The sequence below is a fragment of the Papaver somniferum genome, chromosome 6 (assembly GCF_003573695.1).
Source record: "Papaver somniferum cultivar HN1 chromosome 6, ASM357369v1, whole genome shotgun sequence".
Lineage (NCBI taxonomy): Eukaryota > Viridiplantae > Streptophyta > Magnoliopsida > Ranunculales > Papaveraceae > Papaver > Papaver somniferum.
This window is the reverse complement of record NC_039363.1, coordinates 102,167,657-102,173,383: the sequence shown is the minus strand read 5'-3', so window position 1 is coordinate 102,173,383 and position 5,727 is coordinate 102,167,657.

The window sequence follows — 5,727 nt, the reverse complement described above, 5'->3', positions numbered from 1 at the left end:
CAGAAGGATTAGGATTCAACGAGATATGGCGAAACTACCATGTTTTTTTTAATTTTAACACCCGAGCTCTGTGCTTTTATGAATAGACTCTTTAGATGTTTCCATCTAATCAGATTGGTTCCTCAACTCCTACAACCAAGATGTTCCCATCCACTTAGATTGGTTAGTGCCAACCTTAATAAGCATAAATTTCTAGGCTCTGGAGTTTATTTATTGCAACTAAAAGCTAACAAAAAGTTTCTTCCCCACCCCCAAACTTAAATCTAACATTGTCCTCAATGTTTCTAATGAAAGAGCAATACCAAACAGTAAAGTAACATGAGGAATTAGTAAAGAGAGAAGTCGGAAAGATAGTACCTGGGTGAAGAGAGAAATCAAAAACTAATATACAACATACAATCGCCTCGATGGTCAATCAAGGGTAAACAGGGTCCTCCAGAGGGACCTCCTCAATATCACCTGTAGGAAAGGGCTCTAAAAAGGGTTTCAATCTCTGACCGTTAACCTTCGAAGAACTACTACCATCCGGTGTCTCGATCTCAACAGCTCCATGAGGAAAGACAGTGCGAACAATAAAAGGACCCGTCCACCGAGAACGTAACTTCCCAGGGAAAAGATGCAAGCGGGTATCATACAGAAGAACTTTTTGACCTGGAGAAAATGACTTTCTTAAGATATTTCTATCATGCACAAGTTTCATTTTGTTCTTATACTCCTTAGCACTATCGTATGCATCTCTACGAATCTCTTCCAACTCATTGAGCTGGAGTTTCCTATGGGCTCCTGCCTTGTCAAGTGAAAAATTTAGCTGCTTAACAGCCCAATAAGCTCTATGTTCTAACTCAACAGGTAAGTGACATGCCTTCCATAACAAGTCGATAAGGTGACATTCCAATGGGGGTCTTAAACGCAGTACGGTAAGCCCATAAGGCATCAGTAAGCCTAGACGACCAGTCTTTCCGATTAGGATTAACTTTTTCTCTAATATACGTTTTATCTCCCTATTGGAAACTTCTACCTGACCACTAGTCTGTGGATGATACGGGGTAGCTACCTTATGTGTAATACCATATTTCTTCATCAAAAGCCTAAAAGGTCCATTACAAAAGTGCGACCCTCCATCACTAATTATAGCTCGCGGTGTACCAAAACGTGTAAGTATATTATTTTTCAAGAACTCAATCACAACCCTATGGTCATTGGTTTTACACGCAGCCGCCTCAATCCACTTAGAGACATAGTCTACAGCGACAAGGATGTATAAGTTACCAAAATTAGGAAACGGACCCATAAAGTCAATACCCCACACATCAAAGACCTCCACAACTAAAATAGGGTTCAAGGGCATCATGTTCCTACGGGAAATGGTTCCTAATTTCTGGCAACGTTCACAAGTCACACAGTAACTGTGGGAGTCTTTAAACAACGAAGGCCAATAGAATCCACACTGCAATATCTTAGCAGCAGTTTTCTAGCACTAAAGTGACCCCCACAAGCATGATCATGACAAAAGGAAATAATACTGGACTGGTCACTCTCAGGTATACATCTCCTAATAATCTGGTCTGGACAATACTTAAACAAATAAGGATCATCCCAAAAGAAGTGCTTAACCTCAGCTAAAAACCTAGAACGATCTTGTTTACCCCAATGTTGGGGCATTCGACCAGTAACAAGATAGTTCACTATATTCGCATACCAAGGTAATTGGGTAACAAAGAACAATTGTTCATCAGGAAAGCTATCCCTTATAGGAAGGGAATCATCAGGGGAACTAACAACTAGCCTAGACAAGTGGTCTGCTACAACATTTTCGGCACCCTTTTTGTCTCTAATGTCTGGAGAAAACTCTTGCAACAAAAGGATCCACCTAATCAATCTAGGTTTTGTATCCTTCTTAGACAAAAGATATTTCAAAGCAGCATGATCAGTATATATGATGATCTTAGAACCTAAGAGATAGGGTCTAAACTTGTCTAAGGCAAACACAATGGCTAACAGTTCCTTCTCAGTAGTGGTATAGTTCAACTGGGCATCATTCAGAGTTTTGCTAGCATAGTAAATCACATGAAGTAATTTGTTTTCTCGCTGACCTAGCACAACACCAATAGCATAATCTGAAGCATCACACATGATCTCAAAGGGTAGGTTCCAGTTGGGTGCCTGGACTATGGGGGCGGTAGTGAGTAAATTCTTAAGCTTCTCAAAAGCCTCTAAACAAGCATCATCAAAGACAAACTTAACATCTTTTGCAAGCAAATTGCAAAGAGGTCTAGAAATTAGCTAAAATCCTTAATGAATCGACGATAAAAACCTGCATGCCCTAAGAATGACCTAATATCTCTTACGGTTTTTGGGACCTGTAAAGTCTTAATAAGGTCAACTTTGGCTTTATCTACCTCTATACCCTTAGAAGATACGATATGCCCTAAAACAATTCCTGAACGAACCATGAAGTGACATTTCTCCCAATTAAGCACTAAATTCTTTTCCTTACACCTAGTCAACACTAGTGACAAATGATGCAAGCACTCATCGAAAGACGAACCAAACACTGAAAAATCATCCATAAAGACCTCTAAGAACCGTTCTACCATGTCAGAAAATATGCTCATCATGCAACGCTGAAAAGTCGCAGGGGCATTACAAAGCCCAAAGGCATGCGTCTATACGCAAAGGTACCAAAGGGACAGGTAAAAGTGGTTTTCTCCTGGTCTTCTGGGGCAATAACGATCTGATTATATCCAGAGTAGCCATCTAAAAAGCAGTAGTGACTATGTCCAGCTAATCTCTCTAGCATCTGGTCGATGAAGGGAAGGGGAAAGTGGTCCTTCCTAGTGACCTTGTTCAATTTCCTATAGTCAATACAAACACGCCAACCCGTGGTCATTCGGGTAGGGATTAACTCATTGTTATCATTCTGGACTACAGTAATACCGGATTTCTTGGGAACAACCTGAACGGGGCTGACCCACTTACTGTCTGAAATGGGGTAGATAATGCCTGCATCTAACAACTTAAGGACCTCGTTTCGAACTACCTCTTTCATATTAGGGTTTAGTCGACGTTGCATCTCCCTAGAAGGTTTGGTATCACTCTCTAAATAGATCTGATGCATACAAACAGTGGGACTTATACCCTTAATGTCAGCTATGGTCCACCCTAAAGCTTCCTTGTTGTTTTGAAGGACGGTTACTAGCCTACTTTCCTGGTCACTATCCAAGACGGAAATAATCACAGGTAAAGTCTCAGACGGCCTAAAAACCTATATTTCAGGGAATCTGGCAATGGTTTTAGGTCCAACTTAGGAGGCTCTTCTAACGAAGGAACTAGGGTAGACTAGAAACTGGTAGTGGTTCGACTTAGGTTTCCATCATTACTAGTATCTAACAAAGGGGTTGAATCTAACAAAGCATTCACCTCATTAATCACATTATCATCATCAAAATCAATCCCAAAGTGAGCTAGGCATTTCTCTAATGGATCTTCTAACAAAGTGTTTGGTAATGACTCCTCGACTAATGTTCCTATCATGTTCACCTCTTCTATGTTCGAGTCATCTAGTTCGGAGGGTAGCTTACTAATATTAAAAATGTTCAGCTCAATAGTCATATTACCAAAAGACAATTTCATAATACCATTTCGACAGTTAATGATCGCATTGGATGTAGCTAAAAACGGGCGACCTAAAATTACCGGTATCTGGTTCTCTGGGTCAGGGACAGGTTGGGTATCTAGGATAACAAAATCCACTGGATAAATAAACTTGTCAACCTCTATGAGAACATCCTCGATCACACCACGAGGAATTTTAACGGACCTATCAGCTAACTGAAGTGTCATCTGGGTAGGTTTCATCTCACCAAGTCCTAGCTTAAGGTACACATGATATGGTAGTAAGTTCACACTAGCTCCTAAGTCAAGCAACGCTTTCTCAACACGGTATTTACCTATTGTGCAAGAAATGGTAGGGGACCCTGGGTCTTTATACTTAGGAGTAGTGGTATTCTGAATAATAGAACTCACGTGACTAGCTAGAAAGGCTTTCTTCTGGACATTAAGCTTTCGCTTTCGCGTACACATATCCTTGAGAAACTTGGCATAAGAGGGAATCTGCTTAATTGCATCTAGTAGTGGAAGGTTGATAGTTACCTGCTTAAAAACCTCCAATATATCATTAAAATTGGACTCCCTCTTAGTTGGAACTAGCAGCTGTGGGAATGGGGCTCTAGGGACAAAGCCGGGCTCAATATGACCCTCATTGGTCTCTTTAGAGACTCTATCAGTCTCCTCAGTTTCTGGTTCAGAAGGGTGAACTACAGCATGTTCACTATCAGGCATGGAAACCTTGTTGTCTATCTCTACCACTCCTAAGGGTTTTAATAGCATTCACATGATCAGATGGTCTTTCACCTATTTCATTAATTCCTCTAGGGTTGGGTTGAGTCTGACTAGGAAACTTACCTCTTTCTCTTAAAGACTCATTTATCTGACTAACCTGGTTTTTCAACTCGGAAATAGCCTGAGAGTTAGCCTGACCTATTCTCTTATTTTCTTCTAAACCTTGAGCAACAGATTGCTGAAACTGCACAGTGTTACGAGTTAACAAAGCAAGAGACTCTTCTAAACTCATAATCTTCTTATCGAAGGGTTCTGAAACTGTGCCGGAGCTGAAGGATTCTTAGTATAGCCAAAACCTGGGGGAACCTGAGCATTACTAGACTGACCTTGATTCTGGCCCTTGGACCAAGAAAGGTTTGGATGGTTTCTCCAGCCAGGGTTATAGGTTTCTGAATATGGGTCAAACTTCTGTCGGTTATCAAACCTAGTGTTGTTATAAGAGCATTGGCTTGCTCTTCACAACATGGCCTTCCCAAAAAGGCTCATTTCTTCCACTACTACCACTAGAATGACCTAATTCTAAGGCTTCTAACCTTTTGGCTATAGCTGCTATTTTGGCATCTGACTCATGAGATCCTTCTACCCTATTAACATTTCCTCTACTTAGAAGAATTGTTTTCTGGGGTTCCCTACTATTTTCCCATTGTTGGGTCTTATCGGCGATTTCATTCAAAAATGTCATCGCTTCATCAACAGTTTTATTCTCAAACCCACCTGTGCATAAGGACTCAACCATGGTTGTTGTTGAATAATCTAAACCCTCGTAGAGGATCTGAACTAACCTAACCTTCTCCAAACCATGATGAGGACATTGACATATCAAGTCATTGAACCTTTTTAAGTACCTATATAAACATTCTCCCTCTTGTTGGGAAAAAGTACATATTTGTGTCCTAATAGACGATGTTTTATGCCTTGGGAAAAACTTATGTATAAAGGCAGAAGTAAGTTGGTCATAGGTTTCAATTGATTGAGAGTCCAAACTATACAACCAAGATTTGGCTTTATCTTTTAAGGAAAAGGGGAATAACCTATGTTTCAACGCATCATCACTTAGGTTTTTAATTTTCAGAGTACTACAAACTTCCTCAAATTCCCTAACATGAAAATAGGGGTTCTCATTCTCCTTCCCTAAAAATATTGGGAGCATCTGTAAAGTCCCGGGTTTTAGTTCATAATTTGCCTCGGTTTCAGCTAACTTGATACAAGACGGACGAGAGGTCCTAGTTGGGTTTAGCAAAGCTTTCAAAGTTGCCATTTCTGGAACTACCAAAGGACTAGGAGTACTAGGGGTACTTTCCTCACGAAGAGACAGATTCTCAAAAC